A 20,371-nucleotide genomic window follows, 5' to 3' on the forward strand; every position below is an offset into this window, starting at 1 on the left:
ATAGTGAGAGACTATAGCTAATCCGTACATTATAGTGGCCAGCACCATGTTATCGGTTGGCAACTTCCAAGCAAAAGAAAATGCAAGGATGATTAAACATAAGGCAAAACGAGAGGAACCTTTGTTGGCCAATATCACTCACGTAGTGAGGACTTTCATTGTATCTTGTGCAAACATTGGCATCTGTTAATGGATGCATATCTCACAGTATTGGAATTTAAACAACCAACTATGATGAGAGATGGTGCACTATAGGCAAAAAATTAGTACGGACTGAGATGCGTTCATCACTGAGACAATAAACCTTCCTTGGTCCACCCAGAGATGGCATGTTTCCTTGTAAAGGTTGTGCACAATGTCATTTTGTATTAACAGGGGATACTTTTATCAGCCCTGTAGCCAACAGGACCTAAAACATTAGGGGACACTTCAATTGTGATACTAACTTGTCTATATGCAAGTGTGTCTCTGCAACCTTATGTATATAGGTGAAACTGTGCAGAGAGTTAGAGAGAGATTTTTCCCAACATAGATCGACCGTCAACACTGGCAACTCGGTATTGAAAAATCTAAACATTGCCTAGAAAAGGGTCACAGTGCAGAGGACCTGAGATTCATGGTCATACAACGCATACCCCAGCCCAAGAGAGGGGGAGATTGGGTTCTGATGTTATGTGTTGACGCTGGTGACGTCACCACGCCATGGTGACCGAGGATGTCGGTTCCGCTATTTCTAAAAGGAAGCGATATTATGAGACTGTTTGTGTGTTTATCTGCAAAATTTGATGGGGACACACTTGAAAAAGGCTCAGTTGGCTCCCAAACATTGTGGCTTGTTCTCAGTGCAGATGAGTATATATAATGACTGATTTTATGATGAGACAATAAACGCTATGTTTTAATCTATATTTGGGAGTGCGACTCTGCTGGACTATATATTATGTCGTGGGATGACTCACCACTATAGAGAGACACACCCAATCTCTTTTACTTCAGATACAAGAGAGTTTGCATAAAAGTCTGAATACAAATTGCCTATCATTTTGATGTATGAGTTAAGGGATTTAAAATATTCATTCCACAGAACACAAGGCATATGATTTGTAACCCCTACAGAATACAGTAGGTGTTAGATTATATGCTAGCATTGATATCATAGTATTTTCCATTATTAAATGGAAATAGTAATGCTTTATAGAGAAGTATACTCTATGAATTCTGTATGTAGCTCATTCATGGTAACAAATTCTGGCAAAGATCTTCTGGTTTGGCATTCTTGAAGAAATTTTTGTGTATGTTAAGATTTAGGTTTATTTGTGTGTGTGTGTGTGTGTGTGTGTGTGTGTGTAGATTACTTAATTGATTAGAGTGGACAGGCTAATAGATATGCACCGAAGAAAATCTATATCAAAAGAAAGGCACTGATGCTTGATACCTGATATTGTTTGTTCATATTCTGCTGTCTTGTAGCTAGCTACATGTGGGTTGAAAAAAGGCAAATGTCCATTAAATATAAACCTTTCTAACAAATAAAGACAAGAACAGTCATGTAATTTCCAAAATTATCTTTTCCGGCAGGTTAGCACCCTAGTCATACAAACACAGTCCTGAGATTTATTGTATTAGAACAAGCTACAGTGTATTAGAATAATTGTACTCAAGGGGTTTTTGTTAGTGTTATTTTGTGTATTTATTTTGCTATTGCTGAGCATTTAATGTCTAATGGTGACTTTTACTACATACAAACAATATTTTAGTTGTAAAACACCACTAAAATAATTATAATTAAAATAGCTATTACTTTTCTTTTGACCTTTATTATTTATTCATTATAGATATATACACAAGAGTTCAATTAAATCATGCAAACCATGTACACAGCTCATTAGCAAAAGAATGGAATGTGTCAGGGAGAAAAAAAGAATGTGTCAGGGAGTACACATTTACTTATTTATAAAACAATTAAGGATATTTAACATGATACAACATCTGAATTGTTTCAAAAGGTTTATTGCTTGTAACTGAAATGGACAGGATCATTATTTTATATTCTATAATGTAATGAATTCATCAACCTATGTGAAAAGTGCGTGATTCCTATTTTTTATATCTGTATTTAAACAATTAATTATTTCACTTGGACTAAACTTTCTAATGACTTCTTGACTGTATTGATAATGAAAATCCTTTAGTTATAATTTAATTTATTTGTGGTAACTGTGATATTCACTCTGGTTCCCTTAAATGCTTAACTACTTGTAATATACATATACAAGTATATATATGTCATGCTACAGGGAGTGCATTTGTTGCACAAATTGGACACACAGAAGTCTTTGTTCTCTGGAAAGTAACAGCAGAAGACAGACTGATCTAATTATCAGACTGTCATTGTATGCCACTTCTGTAGATGAATACATAGTTATGTTGGGTTGAAAAAAAGACTAAAGTCCATCAAGTTCAACCCCTCCAAATGAATCCGAGTGCACATAGCTACACATAGTTATCCTATCTAAACACTCATATATTTAAACTATATATATTAATAACTATACTAATTAACTGTAGATCTTAAGCTCACAATAGCTTATGATATTATGTTTGGCCAATAAATCATCAAAGCCCCTCATAAACATAAACAGAAAGAGCCATCACAATATCACACATCAGGGCATTCCACAACCTCACTGTCCTCACTGTGAAGAACCACCTAAATAGCTTAAAATAAAGGTATGCAGACTAAAGGGGAGGCCTCTGGTGCATTTATATTTTCAATAGGAAAAAAAGATCCCCTGCTATCTGTCTCTAATGTCCACTATACAAAGAAAAAAACCCATCCTGACAGTTTACCCTCTTAGTTGTACTCTGCACTCTCTCCAGCTCATTTATAATCTTATTAAGGACTGGAGCCCAAAACTGCACTCCATACTTAAGGTGAGCCTTCAAACCCTATAAAGAGGCAACATTCCCTTGCACATCATGCCTGTGGCTTCACTTTACTTTGTGACTGGTAGTTCTGACATCTGCAGAAACTCTATAACCAGGCAATCATTGTACATCCCCTCATATGGCTTGTTGTTGCTAAAGCATAGAAAGTGATAATAAAGGCACTGTTAAATAAACACAATATTTTAGAAACCATATGGCCTTTTACTGTTTACTTACTTGCACTTCCTGTTTTATGGGATATATAAATTAAGATGACCACAATTTACAAAATTTGATATATTTTTGGTTTGCATCTCCTTCAGCTCCAAAGAAATCTTGAAACCTTTTGCCACATCTCTATCATATTATGCTTAAAAGATCTTACAATTGATATCTTTTTCTGTAAATTTACCTTTGGTGATGTATAAACATTGTTAAATATTTTACATTTTTACTTTCAACTGTTCCTTTTTTGGAAACTGATCTAAAATGATATTAGGGGATAGTCAGAGATGACAAATTGCCATATCCATTTCCTTCTTTGTTAATAGTTGTAGAATATTACACCAAAGTGCAACAAATTTGAGAACTTTAGAACTTCAAAGCAATCATTTTGAGAATAAAAAGGTTGAACTTAAATTTCTAAACAGTTTTCTGTGTGAAATTTTGCTATTGTAATAACAAGAATTCATTTTGACATAAATACTGTGTTGTAATTCTTTCTCACATCTGAGGAAACCGGCACACAGGCAGATATACGATAACTTCAAATTGTTGGGCTTACTCCATTAGAAAAGTCCAGTGGGCAATAAATATCTGGATCTCTTTTTTCACACTTCATAAAATTATATATTCAGCAAATAGCTGTGTAGTAGAAGAACAATGAATTGCCAAGCGCCATGAAATATTTGCTAATGAACTGATGCACTGGTGTTATCACAATAACATCTACTGGGAAGAGTAAAACATTTCATGCCCTACAGCATTTTATGTCTGGTAATAGGGAACTCAAAATGTACCAAGATCATAAAGTATACTCAGCCAAAGACTTGCTGGCTCCACCAAGAACTAGTCTGTGCTTTTAGATTATATAATTGTAAGCCAAATTTATTGGAAAAAAAATGTATCTTGTGAAAATGTAGCCTTTGACTGGACATTTTAAATGCCTCGATGGTTGAAATAGTAATCACATTCATTGTCCATGATATCCATAAAACCAAAACATACAGAACAATACGCAGTGCAGAAATATCTACAAGCATTTTATTACAGGATAGAATAGGATTATAGTTTTCCCTGTTTTCCCATTGCATAATGCCAAATGAAAACAGATGTATTTGGCACTTACATTAACAATTCTTAAAATGAGTAAAACCAATATGACAGTGCAATGTAGCTTCATGTGAAATATATTTTACAGGCCGATAAAATCTGCCAACAGACTGGCTTCCCCGATCGATATCTGGCAACTGCCCATATCGGATGCATTATGATCTGATCATTGGGCCCTAGGGTCCACGATTAGATCAGCCCAATATCGCCCACCTCAATGTGGGCATATTGGGGAGACATCTGCTCATTGGGCAACATAGCCAAATGAGCAGATCTCTATGTCTATGGCCACCTTAAGTCTTTTGGGGATTTGTAATAAACAGTGCAACTTTGCTAAAAGTCCATTCAACTAACCACTACCTATAGATGAGGAGATGATGGAGTGATTTCAAATCATAGTAACCAGAAAAGACATGATAAAGCTACTTAGGACTTTACTTTTTTAGAAAAGAAAAATCTTGTTCACGGCAAGTCAGATTTTGTGCTGCAAGAAATGTAAAATCACATTATAGATGCAAAGGATACAGTCTGTGAAATCTTTTCATTTAAATACCAATAAGCAGTTACCGGAAAAGAAGATACAAACTGCTATTAACATTTTGCAAGTACAGAGATGGTTCACCTAAGTTAGGGTGAACTAAATTGACAGTGCACTGTTAACTATAGTTATATGTGATATGTACAGTAGCAAGATACTTGTCTAGGGCTAGAATGCAACATGAGGCCATAAGGCTTTCTCTTTGCAGACTTGTAGTGTTTACCAATGTTAACAGTCATGCCACAACTATATTGACAATTTTCAGCTGAGATTTTTTTTCCCCTGAGCATAGATATGCAGTCATTAATCAATGATCTGTGTTATGTTTTTGTTATAACTAGGGATAGTGGAATCTGGGATGGAAAATTTGCAAATTTACAGCTAAATTAGCGAAATGGCAAAAAATTTGTGAAACGCTTTGTCAAAATAATTTTGACACATGTAAATTTTGACGTGAACTACAATTTTTATACGTGCAACTATTTGGTCCAAATGCATTAAAGTCAATGGCCATCCAAATAATTTTTATGTGCTCGTCAATTTTGACGTGCAACAATTTTTTTTGAAGTAGCAGATTTTTTGAAGGCAAATTGTCCCCCGCAGCTTTGCAAATTAATTCGATTTTGTCAAAATGCTGAAATTTTACGCAAATTTGTGTCTGGTGATTCACTCGTTATAACATGAGTAAAAACTTGATGGCATGTATGTATGTGTGTGTGTGTATAAATATATATATTATATATACACACATAGGAGAGACAATTCAACCAATTATGGATAATGTTTCCCAGCATCTCTTCACATTCAGGAATGATGTAGTTAAATTGCCAGTTCTACATGATTTTAAACAAGCAGGACACAGTGCCTCTCAATTGCAATATGCTGTCATAGAATCAATGGTCTACAACCAAGGACCTGAGGTGTTCCTCCTGGTTGAGTCAGAGGAAGCAGTGTGGTTTGAGCCAGGCAGGTTAAGCAAATGTTTCCCTGTCCATTTCCTTTCCTGACACCACAAACTGCAAACAATAGTCAAATTAAGGGGTTATACTCTGCCTTTTCGTATTACCTGTGCTGGATCATTATATGATTTTACTGAGCCAAATCTTATGAGTTCCTGTGTCCTGAGTTTTTTAACCGAGTTCCTGTCCAAGTATCCTGAAATCTGTGTGTCTTTTCCTGCCTTTCTCTTGTGACCTCATATTCTGACTCCCTGGGTTTTGACCCCTGGCTTGATTTTTTTGGGGGTTATCGGTTTCTCTGTTGCCTTCCATGACCTTGTGTCTAAACTTGGTCTTGTTTGCTTGCTGCCTGCCCAGACCAATGTCTGTATTTAGACTTTCTTTTGCCATCTGCTTTTTGTAGATATTTATGCTGGGACCCTTGATTTTTATGTCTACTTCAGTTAAACTAACATTTCAGACATCCACATTATACGGTGTATATATATGTGCGTGCATACAGAGATGAGTCTTTTTTTTTTTTCATTCCAACACAAATTAGCTATGTAACACCAGTGTCTGGCTGCACTGCATTAATTGCACATCCAAGTGCTTTAAACATCTCTTATTATATTGTAGGGAATGACACGCTTCTATTTGAGCTAGGTATACCACACAGAGACATAACAACACCTTGCCTTGCATTGGTAGAGAACAGCATAGAATATATAGTAATACATTAAAACTTTGGCTTCTAGTTATTAATGTGTGGGGCTTTGTGGTGCATATTTTGTAAAAACTCCCATAAACTACCATGAACTCGAAATTCGAACCAATTGAAATTTTTCAAAAAAAAAAATTAAAATTTTCAAACTCAGGTGAATGGGATTGATCTGCAAACTCAAATCGAATTTGATTCAAGTTTTTTCTGCAAAAAAAATTTGATTTTCAGAAAGGCTGCAAACAACTCCAAATTAAACATCAATTTGGCAGGTTTAAGGTGGTGAATAGTTGAATTTGAATTCTTAAAGGGCCAGTACATGATACATTTTAATAAATTATTTTCGATTTTTTTTAAAAAACTTGAATCAAATTTTAACTAATTTTAACTATTCCCTAGTCGAGTTCCACAAAAAAATTCCTCAAAAATGTTAGTTTCAAAATTCAAATTTGAAATTTGAATTTTCACTTCACCCCTGATAAATCTGCCCCTCAGTGTCAGTCTTATTGCACTCGTAAATCATAATGACAAATGCTATGAATGAGGGTAAAGTGCATTTTATCACTTGGCAAACCCAAGGATTGGTAAGCACTATGCACCAATTATTTTGTTCCAACTTAATAATGCACTAATAGGTTTTTTTTAAGATGAGAATTATCATGCCCTTAAGATGTTCACATTGATAATCTTGCAAGATATATAAATATCTGTGAGTGCATTGATGCATAGCTTGCATTTAGGGCCAGACAAGCTAGCCAGGCAGTTTTGGCACATGCTAACCGTGCTGATTTTTTAATTTTCCACATTGATTACTTATTAAAGCACACTTGCTCTCTATATTTCACTAAATTCTTTTTTCTTCTCTTATTTTATGTTTAAGTAATGTGAAGTAATGTGACACCCTGGATAAAAGCATGCAATAATTCTTCCGAACTTCCTGAGTTTATCGAAAGTTTATTTTAATTTATCACAAATTCATATTGTTTTTGAAACAAAGTATCATGGAAATTCATTTTTGTGTATGCTGCTATTGTTGCTTAGCATACTTTGGCTTATTTATTTCTATGCTGTCTTATATTTAAACTGCTGAAAGACAAAAAATTAACTTCTTTTCCTGTTTTTGTTCACTGAAAAATGTATATCTTTTTGAAATATGACTGATCTTGCTGGCGGATAGTAATATTTACACCTTCAGTTGTGTTGCAATCTGGGAGTCTTATCCATTTATTATACATGTGGCCCAAACTGCTATGGTTGCAGTTTAAATGTCTTGAGTAGTAAGGCATGGCATCTTTTCTAATGTTATTCACCATTGTTTTCAGTTTTAAATTATTTATCCAGCTTGTTCTATTTCAAATAAAATGGTTGATTTAGGAATATCTATTGAATATATGTATATATATATATATATATATATATATATATATATATATATATATATATATATATATATATATATATATATATATATATATATATATATATATATATATATATATATAAATAACAAAGGCTATTGTGACACTAAACTTTATAGTTAGTATAGATATGGGCATATATAATGTATGTGAAGGTATGAAGGATTGTGTGTATTTACTGTGGGGAAAAGGGTAACTTTCTGAATTCTTGTCCTAAGAGGCCGGGAAACTTCCAAGCCTAAATGGAGAAAGGGAGCTCCATTTGGGTGCAGAAGTTTCCTCTCCCTGTCTACCTCTAGGATTTTGATACCGGTTAAGTTAACCTGGCCTATGGGCTCAGTCAAGGTGTCTGCTTTTGTGGATTCAGGGGCGGAGGGGAATTTTTTGGATGCTTCCTTTGCAGCAAAATTTGGTATTCCTTAAACCCCTCTAATTCCTCCTATGAGGATTTTGGCAGTCAATAAAAAACCCTTAGGGTCAGGGCGGGTAAATAAAAAATCTGTGTTCCTTTCCATGTGCATTAATAACCTACACAATGAGAAGTTAACCCTTTATATTTTTGAGGGTGCTTCTTCTCCTCTTATTTTGGGGCTTCCTTGTCTTCAAACCCATAATCCTCATATTGACTGGGTATCGGGGGAGATTCTTCAATGGGGTTTTAAGTGTGGTGGTTCCTGTATTCCTCAGGTGGTGGCAACTACCTCTTTAGAAGGGTTACCTGCAGCATATACTGAATATGCTGATGTGTTTTCTAAAAAAGCTGCAGAAACCTTACCCCCACACAGGCAGTATGATTGCCCAATAGATCTAATCCCTGGGTCTACTCCTCCTCGAGGTAGAACTTATCCTCTTTCCTTGCCAGAAGCCCAGGCAATGAAAGAGTATATCAGGGAAAACCTTGATAGAGGGTTCATTAGACCTTCTAATTCTCCCGCAGGGGCAGGCTTCTTTTTTGTTGGGAAAAAAGATGGTGGTCTTCGCCCTTGTATTGATTATAGGGGTCTTAACAAGATTACCGTAAAGAATCGCTATCCCCTTCCTCTGATTTCTGAATTATTTGACCAGTTTAAAGATGCCAAGATCTATTCCAAGCTTAATCTTAGAGGTGCTTATAACCTCATTCGTATCAGGGAAGGGGATGAGTGGAAAACTGAATTTAACACCAGGGACGGCCACTACGAATTCGGTCTCTATAACGCACCTGCAGTTTTCCCGGAATTTGTCAATGACATCTTCCGAGACCTGCTGGGGATATTTGTAGTGGTCTATCTTGACGATATTTTAATTTTCTCTTCTAACCTTTGTGAACATCATAACCATGTTCGTGAAGTCTTACGTAGGTTAAGAGAAAATAATCTTTATGCGAAACTTGAAAAGTGTACTTTTGAGGTTACTTCTGTTCAGTTTTTAGGTTTTAATATTTCCAGCAGGGGTCTAGAGATGGATCCAGGGAAGGTGAAAGCTGTACTGGATTGGACCCAACCTCTTTCTTTACGGGCAACCCAAAGGTTCCTAGGTTTCGCCAATTACCATCGTCAATTTATAAAGAACGTCTCCCTGATAGTGGCTCCCATTACAAACTTGACTAAGAAAGGTGCTGATCCGAGCAGTTGTTCCCCGAAGCTATCCAAGGTTTCGAATTCCTCAAAAAAGAGTTCAGTTCAGCCCCTATTCTGCGGTACCCTGATACTGCATTTCCTTTTATTGTTGAGGTGGATGCCTTAGAGGTTGGGGCAGGAGCAGTCCTTTCCCAAAGGCATCAGTTAACCAACAAAGTGCACCCCTGTGCATTTTTCTCTAAAAATTTTTCGCCTGATGAGGCAAACTATGACATTGGTAATAGAGAATTGTTGGCTATCAAATGGGCCTTTGAGGAATGGCGGCAAAACATTTGATAACGATCTTTACTGACCATCTCCTGTAGAGTCGCCCAAGCGACTAAATCCTAGGCAGGCTAAATGAGCATTGTTTTTCACCAGGTTTAGTTTCTCTCTAACATTTAGACCTGGTTCTAAAAAAACCAAAGCAGACGCACTCTCTAGGAGTTTTGAATCCAACCCCTCTGAATCTAGTGAGTGTACCCTCATCATTCCTGGTGCATTAATTGTGGCAGCTCTGGAATCTGATCTAACTTCCTTGTTATCTCCTGTTCAATCTTCTGCTCCGTTAGAGACTCCCTCTTCCCATTCCTGACAAACCTTGGTCCCATCTCTCGTTGGATTTTATTGTTGATTTGCCCCCTTCTCAGGGGAAAACTGTGATTTGGGTGGTGGTGGATAGGTTTAGCAAAATGGACCATTTCGTTTCCCTTCCACACCTCCCTTCTGCCAAAACTATGGCTGAATTATCAATTTCTCCCATTTTTAAGTTGGCATGGGTTTCCGGTCAATATTGTTTCTGACAGAGGGGTTCAGTTTGAATAGAAATTTTGGCGAGCCTTCTGCTCTTTGGTTGGGATTGATTTATCTTTCTCTACCGTTTACCACCCTCAAACCAATGGTCAAACTGAAAGGGTTAATCAGTCCCTTGAACAGTACCTGAGTTGTTGTGATGGCTGATTCAGTTAATGCCTTTAAGAATGGCTTGGATGATTTTTTGGACAGACATAATATTAAAGGCTATTGTGATACTAAACTCTATAGTTAATATAGGTATGGGTATATAGAATTTTAATTAAAAGTAGGGAGGGGTGTGTGTAGGGATGCTGGGTTTTCATTTGGAGGGGTTGAACTTGATGGACTTTGTCTTTTTTCAACCCAATTTAACTATGTAACTATGTAACTATGTAACTATGTTATGTATCTGACCAAACCTCATGGGCTGAGCTTTTACCCTGGGCAGAGTTTGCCCACAATAATGCTACTCATTCCTCCACTGGGGAGTCTCCTTTCTTTATTGTCTATGGTTACATCCCAAAGCATTTTCCTTTTCTGGTTCTTTCTCTCCCGTACCCTCTGTTAACTACTCTGTCAAACAGTTTGCGAAAGTTTGGTCTCAGGTGCATGACTCTCTTTCCGCAGTTACTTCCGCCCAGAAAGAAAGCAGCTGATAGATCCCGTAGGGAGGCACTGAAATATAAAGTTGGTGACTCTGTTTAGTTATCTACTAAAAACATTAAGCTTAAGGTCCCCTCTCTCAAGTTGGGACCCAAGTTTATTGGTCCATATCCCATCTCACAAATAATTAATCCATTCTCTGTCCATCTTAAGTTACCAGGGCGCGGCACGCTCTTGTGAAGTTTAAAGGCGCAGGCGCGCTGGAGTCATCACCAATGGCGCAAAATTTGAACAGTATATAAAGCTCAATAGGGCTGTGAGACCTTGCCGTGAAAGGATTTGTTTCCTGGTGCTGTTAGCTGTTGCTATTCTGTTTGAACCTGATTCTGATTACCTGTTTTGACCCCTGCCTGTCTTTTGACGATTCTTCATTCTGTATCCTGACCCCTTGCCTGATTAAGGACTTCGATTCTGCTTAACCCTCTGATTGACTACCTGGTTTGACCCTTGACTGCCTGACTATGATTATTCTCTGCTTGCCCCGACCCGGCCTGATCTGACTACTCTATTGCCTAAACGCCTTGTACCTTGACCTTCTGCCCAAGACTTTATTACAGTTGTGCCCCTCTGCCTATCCAGAACCTCTAGCCTTGCACCTCTCGTTTAAGTCCTGGTGGCATCCAAGTAGCTGAGGGCTCCTCCCGAAGCCAAAGGTGGTCACACTACAGGTGAAGCACGAGCCGAGACCAGGGTGCTTGGCATTTGTTCTGGTGTTGGGTGCCGACCGTTACACAGCCTTTTTCAACCCTGGTTGTTAAAAGGTTAACAGTAAGGCTGGAGCATACCCTTAATCACTTCTCCTCCTATAACCCCCTCAGCCCCCTCCCTCGGGAATCTGCTTTGGCTGTTGACTTATGAGCATGCTCAGTTCTTTTCAGCTCCGATTACTAAACACACCCTCTAGTCTAACAGCCATTGTAGAGATGGCATTGCAGGTTCCCATACAAACTCTAGCTTTCTTCTATTTTTTTCACCTAACCACCTCTCCTGAGTTTAGCTTAACCATTACAGAGCTCAACCCCGCAAAACTTTTTATCAAAGTGTGTTGTGCCTCTGTAAACCTGCATTCTGCATTGCATGAACTTTACAGCATACATGTCCTATTTGCACATGTTAAAGGACCAGTAACATCAAAAAAATATTTAAAAATTTGTTTGTGCACAATGAAAAATAAACACCAAGACAAATGAAACTTTTAAAAAGCAATGCCTTTATTAAGAAGTAACTTACAGAAAATCCACTTCCTGTCCTCTTCAGAAACAGCGAAAGGAGAAATCGATCGATGCAGTATGGATGGTCGCCTTTTCGCCGTTTCTGAAGAGGACAGGAAGTGGATTTTCTGTAAGTTATTTCTTAATAAAGGCTTTGCTTTTTAAAAGTTTCATTTGTCTTGGTGTTTATTTTTCATTGTGCACAAACAAATTTTTAAACATTTTTTTTTGATGTTACTGGTCCTTTAATGTTACTGTTGATGTTTCAGGGAAAATGGCGGGCAAGCAAAAGCTGCTATTTGTTTTAGTAAAATGTGATGGAGCTGGAAAATGGAGGGGGGTATATGCAGTACAAATGATGTGGCTTGGGTGGGTAAGATATGTCCAACTTATATACATGGTAGGAAAATGTAGGCTTTATATGTCCTTTAAGACTTAGAGATGTCTTACCATAAAAAATTTTTAAAATAAAAATTGTATAAAAATGCCCTTAAACTAGTGTCTGCATTAAGACCCAGGATAAAAGATTGCATTTCATAACAACATCTACTGTCTCTTTACAGTGTTTTACATATCAAGTCACCTCCTCTCTCCTCTTTCTTAAAGGTGTTTGGATATGCTCCTCTAAGTTTTTCATGCTGTTCTGCCCCTCATACAAATAATAGAGGATAAAAAAAAAATCAACCTTGGGGTGCAAACTTCATAGTGTTGTAAAGCAACACAATGTTACGATAAACAAAGGTTAGGGGCCAGATAGTATTCATCTCAAGGTACTTTGTGAGCTTAGCTCTGTGATTGCCAACCACTTTACTTAATTTTTCAGGATTCATTGAGGTTTGGCATGGTGCAGAGAGATTGGGGAATAGCTTATGTGGTGCTGCTATTCAAAAAGGGATCCCATTCATAGCCTCAAAACTAAAGGCCAGTTAGTCTGACATCAGTGGTAGAAAAGCTTTTTGAATGGTTAATAAAGGATAAGATACTAACCTATGTGTATCTTCTTGTTATGACTCAAAACAATGTTACCAAAGTCAACTGATTAACAGACATGTGACGAAGTATGCAAGCTTTTGTCGTAACTGGTGTCTTGGCTGGAGAAGAGCTGGATTCTGCTACATTACTTTTATGACAAACTTTAAAATCACTTTAAAATCTTTAAAATCACTGAACATTTCTTTAAGCAAAAAAGATGTTTAAATGACAGTAAGACATAATAAAAATTATATACACTATACATTGAATATTTAAATGAAACCATGTATATAGTGTATAACTGTTTAAAAAAAAAAAAAAAAAAAAAATATATATATATATATATATATATATATATATATATATATATATATATATATATATATATATATCCAGAAAACCAGAACTGCAACATTGACAAAAACATATTCAATTATATTAAATGGCACACAGAGAAAAAGATTGATCACTCAAAACAAGTGAATTGGAAATAATTCTTTTACAGAGAAAAACTGTTGGATACATAAACTGTGGAACGCAGAAAACTCAGTTGGCCACTGCATGTGCCATTCAGTTCACAGCATGATCTACACTTGGGAAGGCATAGCACGATCAAGTTAAATTTTAACATCAGTAGACTGTAAATGCCTTACTGTGTCTGCCTTAAATGAACAGAAGTGCCAGCCAGCATTAAATTCCTACACAGTTGCTAGTAACATCCAGAGTTCTATGACTGTAATTATAGAGGACACATAAGTAGTTATTGCTTTATGTAAAGCTACACACATAGGGACATGTAAGTAGAACATATAAGTTGTCATAAGGGATGAAAATAACTTTATATTTATTGTTCTTGCACTCCATTGGAAAACATTGTGGGGCAAATTTACTAAAGGGCGAAGTGGTTAACTCCAGCGTGACGTCATTTTATTGCTTCGCTGATTTACTAATGGGTGCAGGCGTAAAATCGCTAGCGAAGTGGACCTACTCTAGAAAACTCGAATTTTTTTTTTAAGGTACCCTCCTTTACCCTTACATATGATAACATATGGCACCTAAACTATACTGTGGGCACATGTGTAGGGCATTAGTATACATTTATTAAGGTTCCCTGGCCTTGTGTAATGTGTTTTCTGCTGCATTTACAGGCATTGTATTTTAACTGTACGCCATATGCAAATTTCCGATTGCTAGTGTAACTTTGAACCGATGATCGTAACATTGCTAGCGCAACTTCGCAAACAATCGGTAACTTGTGTGCAACTTTGGATCTTAGTGAATTTGCGCAGCTCTGGCAAATTTACACCTGGCGAAGTGCTGCGAAGGCAATGCTGGCGCAAATTCCGAGGTAAGCTAATTTGCCCCTCTGACACTGTAGTACACTAATGCAGTGCTTATTTAGCTCTCTACATGCACAAGCATCTTGGTAGTAACTAATTAATTTTCACATCCAATGGGATCAGTGAAATTCAAATGAAGCAGAAGAGGGGAGGTAAGCAGTTTAGAGTCAGCTTCCTGTATGGACAGAATGGAAGCTGCTGTTGGCAGTCCCTAGCAGAGAGGCAGCAGAGAGCAAAGAAGAGAGACTTTTAGCAGTATGATCCACAGTTTATATGGTGTATAGCTTCAAAACTAAACATTTAAAATAATAAAGATGATTTATAAAAATGTTCTTACTAAGGCTGTTCAAATTTAGACTATATTCTGAAGCTGAACGCCCTATTAAACCATGCACCTTCCTTCTGCTATTGCTACTATGACCAGTTACTCTCACTCCGTGCATTTACTTTCTGCTGTGTTAGTGTCTGTGTTATTGTCTCCTCTCTCATTTGTCCACACTTGCTCCTGCTCTGCTCTGTGAGGACGTTTCTTGAATTACGGTCACCTTATCTTATCTCCTGTTTATACTCACCTCTGAAACTTGTTTTCCACACTCACCTTTCCACTTGCTTATGGATGCACTTGTCTTTTTATCTTTGCAGGCTGTAATCTGTGGTGATGGATTTACCTGCTCTCTTTTCTGTGGCCCAACAAGGACTTGTGCTCCTGTGCCCTCTACCCGAGCCCTAGCCTGTAAGGGACTGAGCTGTTCTGGGAGACCGGCTTTCCTTCTTTGGATAGACCCTTGGTTGTCATCTCTTCTGCCCGCAGCTTCAGGTAAGTCGGAAATCTCTCCTTCAGCCATTGAAAGCCATACTGGTCAGTTGCTGTACAGATAGACTGTGAAAGCTCTACCAAGCCTGACATGTTGAGTAAAAGTAAAAATGGGCATGCAGGAAAGAAAATTAACCCCACTAATATCAGAGCATTGTGTGGAGGTTTTCTAAGCTTATATAAAGCCTTGCAAAAACTGTGAGGAGTGTTAACTCCAATGCTCTTTCCTGCACCCAATTGCACTCAAAATGCCGGCACCTTTACCTGTCCCAGTAGCTTCGGCTTTAATTTTTCCCACCAAAGCTTCAGATTGGCCAGTACTCAATGTAATGTCTCTTATTTCTATATTTGGTGCAATATCTCTTATTTCTGGGAACTTTCTAACTCAGTAGTATATCATGGTTGCTGCTGTTTAACTCCAACGCTTATAAAACTGAATTGATTCAGTTATTATACTTGTGAGGAAATTACCTCTAGGTAACGTCCTTTGGGGACATCCACCGCGTCCTGACTCTTCATGCGCCGACGAGCTTGGCACACTTCCAGGTCTTATACACTGGTTTGCGTCTGATGTCATTGTGTTTGGCACAATGTTTGAATATTTAAAGGGTCCTCAGGCAAATATTCACTGCCCAGCGTAAGGTAGATTTCATAGTTCCTCGCTGCATTTCTTGTGTGTGTACCCTGCGTTACACTACTGTTCAAAACATTTAGTTTAATCTAACTTGCATATTTGAAAAACCAGAGGACTTTGGCAAGTGAGCTAATTTCTTACAAGAAAATGTTAATCAGAAAGGTGTTAATAAATATACAATGTATTTTGGGAATCATTTATGATTCCTCAGTCTGAATGTTGATAAATCAAACCCCTTAGTGTTCTGCTAACTGGCACATCAAAATAAAAAAGTTTTGTTTTATGAAACATCTGTTTCATAAAATGCCATATTGCAATGATAAAATATGTGGAAATGTAACTCGAACTGAGATTTATGTAGTGCTTAGCACTTAAATGCTTATGTAGCTAAACACTGAAGACACAAAAATTTACATTTTTTAAAACTGCTAAGTATCACAGCTCATTGGACCATGCATGACACACCCATTGTAAAGTTCAGAACAAAGTTGATTTTGCTGCATTGGATTTTTAATGGCAAATTTCTGTGATATTTCTTGTGGATGGGGTCAATATCATCAACATTGCTTTGAACTTGTGTCTTTATGGTATGTTTGTATATTATGTTCCTACCTTGATCACATATTTTACTCCCAAGTTTTGCAGAAGTTGCATTTGCAGAAGCTGCAGAGCTGAAGAGATGACATACTGTAATTACTGTATTGTAGACACTGGATGACAGCCCATGTTATACATGATGATTGTTTGTTTTTTTAAAGGGCATGTCTGTTGTCACTAGAATGTCCTTTTCCCCCAATAATCTAAGACAATTTTACAAAGTTTTATATCTGTCCCTGAATAAACAGTTAAATATTGTGTAAGTTTATGGTAAATGGAGTTCCCTGGGACTCCCAAAACTCTCACGTTACCATTAACTGTTCTGGATAAAACACTTTTCAGGTGTAAGCATTTGCTTATGTTAAAGGCGAAGGGCCAGTGTCTTTATATCATTCAGGCTGAGATAACAATGTTTGCCAGTGGTTCTGAACCTAAACAGCAACAGATTTATTTAAGGTGAAACTTAAAGAAGTCAACAGTAGTAATGCAATCACAAAAACCTGTGATAGACCAGGCTTAATAGCAATGATCCAGGGCTGAGAGCTAAACTTAGGGGTCATCAGAAATCATCAAGAGGTTAATGAGGTTTGTGTGTCATAAACATACAACAGAGAAGAAGATGGGGAGCTGCTGGGGCATCTTTGGAAGCACAGATTGTCGCTAGTAAAGGGCTATGGTTGCCGTGGGCCATAATAGAAGTCCAACACATAATGTACAACTTTTCTGCCCTACTACTGTAGTTATGCTTAAGTTCACCTTTAAGCATAGTTCGTTAACATTGCTTTATGTTGCATTCTCGTTGTTTCCAGCAAAGATATGCCTGTATGTCACACACAAAAATTAAGGGACTCTGGGGAAGAATTAAGCAAACACACAATTATTACCTTTTAAAATTTTAACAATATTTTGTCAACAAATTTTGCCCTTATTTATTGCTCACAAAAGCTACAATAAGGCTCAAAATTTGCAAACACCTTTCTTCTGTTAAGTCCCATTTCTCATCAAACAGAATCTTTGCTCTTACCTCATACCATTTATTGTATTACCAATTTTGTGTGTACTGATTGAAAAGGGTTTGTGTGACTTTCTATGAGCTGTTTTTCACCTAGACTACTTACAGTATGTCACCCCATAATCACCAATTAATTCCAAGTCCTTATTATGATCTCTATACTCATTGATGCCTAAAAAACTAATTTTAGTGGAGAAAAGAATACTTGAGCAAATAACATGATGAAAATGCATGAATAGTTACAATGTGGTAATTGAACTTTTTAATTAAGCTAATTGATTTTCTAAATACAAAACAGAAATGGATTATGCATATTTAGTTCATATACTGAAACTTAAGACAGGGTGCATGAGAGTGAAATACGCTTTTGTCTACAAGTGATTTGAATTACTTTAATAATAATAACTCTAACTCAATCATGTATTTTAAGATGTGTTGTTTATATAATGATTAGACCAGTGAATAAGGACATTATAAACAATGCATTTAATGGTAAAGGAAAGGCTCTGTGTGCTGATTTAACGGGGAATGATCGTGAAAATGAAGCAAGTATGTGGCATGGCACTCCTCAGGATCAGAAGGGGAGGGGATGCTTAAAAGGGAAACTATCGCGAAAATTAATAATATTCGCTTTATCACACTGAAATAAGAAACTTCCTAAATACAACCAATTAAAAATTCTGCATTGTTTCTGAAATAATCAAGTTTATATTATGCAGGAGTTGGGGGTCAGATATTCATTGACAGTTAGATCCAATTTATCTTATAGTGGGGCTCCTTTTGCCTAGCATATGTATTAGGGCTCACTCTATTAAAATCACATCAGACAGCATGTCTCTCTACATGCAGGATTTGTCCAAACGGCAGTTATTTTGTTAGATTTTTTTATACTGGAATCTGTTATTTCAGTGAGCTCTAGGGATGGGCGAATTTTTTCACCTTGTTTTGGCGTGGAAATGATGGCCATAGACTTGTATGGCGTTGTGCGTCAAAAAAAATGGTGATGCCCATAGACTTGAATCAGCGTCGGCGACATTTTGCCGGCAACAAATTTTTGCCGAAATGGGTCAAATTAGCTCTTATACATCTGCTAGGAAAGGAAGCCCCCCTATAAGATATATTGTATCTAACTGTCAATGACTATCTGACTATTTCCTGCATGAAGAGAGAATGAAGAGAAACAGATGCTGAGAAAGGGATAGTGAAGATGAACTTGATGATTTCTGAAACAATTCAGAATGTTTAATTGATTGTATTGAGAATTTTTTTTATTTCAGTGTAATGAAGCTAATATTGTTCATTTTCGCAATAGTTTCCCTTTTAAGCATCCCCTCCCCCTCTGATCCTGAGCTTGTGGTCCTCTTTGCTAAAAACTGTGTCATTCAGGAGTACTACTGTATGGAGTGCTATGCCACATTCTTGCTTCTAAACACTACAATCATGCTGCCCTGGGCAGTGCTCATGTGTAAAAAAGTTGGCACATTACTCTACTCTATGGCTTCTTAAAGGAATTGTTCACTGTAAAAATAAAAACTGGCTAAATAGATAGGCTGTGCAAAATAAAACATGTTTCTAATATAGTTAGCCAAAAATGTAATATATAAAGGCTGGAGGGATTTGATGTATAACATGTCAGTCAGAACACTACTTCCTGCTTTTCAGCTCTCTTGGTTTACACTGACTGGTTACCCTGGCTACCAGGCAGTAACCAATCAGAGACTTGAGGGGGGGGCACACGGGTCATTTCTGTTGCTTTTGAATCTGAGCTGAATGCTGTGGATCAGTTGCAAACTCACTGAACAGAAATGTACCATGTGGCCCCCCTTCAAGTCGCTGACTAGCTCAGAGTTATAGAGCTGAAAAGCAGGAAGTTGGATTCTGGCTGTTTTATTAGACATCTGTTCACTGCAGCCTTTATATATTACATATTTGGCTAACTAACTATATTAGAAACATTTTTTATTTTGCACAGCCTATCTATTTACCCAGTTTTTATTTTCACACTGAACTGTTCCTTTAACTCAACTCAGATCAGCAGCCAGGAATGCAGAGCCAGAAATTAGATGATTTTATGTCACTCCCTGCAGCAAAGAGGAATATCAGTCAGAGTCAGAGTTAAGCAACTGTAATCTAGTGGTTAAGCCTTTGCTTTTCCTTAAACACATGGGGGGTTATTTACTAAACACCGAATGCAAAAATCCTGAAAAATTCGTGATTTTTTTTATAAAATTTGAAATCACAAATTCTTCAGAATTTATTAAACACATGGAAAAGTCTGAATTAGAGTATCCGGCATCTCAGACCTGTCGAGGTTGAAGTCAATGGGAGAAGTCCCAATGATTTTTGATGTCCCCTGGGTTTCATGCAATACCCCAAGTTTTTCGGGAATTTTCAGGCAAAAAAAGCATAAGAAATCTGAGTTTACAGGTAAAAAGCCGAAAAAAATCATTTTTTTTCCCTCAATACAAATTTTTGGGAAAATGTAATAATAAATAAGCATAATAAACCTGAGCAGATTTGATTGGAGTTTGTAGCAGAAAATCAGACTTTGATAAATAACCCCCTAAGTAAAGAACAATAATAAAACCCAATAATTATAAGACAAATAATTAAATAAAAAAATAGCTATTTAATTAATAATACATTAGCTTTAAAAAGTTATTAAATATTAAAGTATGGGATTTATTTTAACTAATAAATAATATTTAATGTTCACATGAGATCATTTGATAATTTCCATGGCAAAGATAAAAGGAGTGCAGCGGTGAATGGGTTAAGTACTGATCAAATAGCTCTGAATCACTCATCTCTACCTCCTTCTAGGTTTTCTAGGTTAATATACATTTTTTTTTACCAAGTT

General features: G+C 36.9%; 1 protein-coding gene across 3 annotated transcripts in view; it reads right to left on the reverse strand.

The window, feature by feature from the left end:
- cdh12.S (cadherin 12, type 2 (N-cadherin 2) S homeolog) overlaps positions 1–20,371 on the reverse strand; it is a 435,062-nt gene that overhangs the window by 191,831 nt on the left and 222,860 nt on the right. The gene's annotated exons all lie outside the window — the stretch shown is intronic.

This window comes from Xenopus laevis, chromosome 6S (assembly GCF_017654675.1).
Source record: "Xenopus laevis strain J_2021 chromosome 6S, Xenopus_laevis_v10.1, whole genome shotgun sequence".
Taxonomy (NCBI): domain Eukaryota; kingdom Metazoa; phylum Chordata; class Amphibia; order Anura; family Pipidae; genus Xenopus; species Xenopus laevis.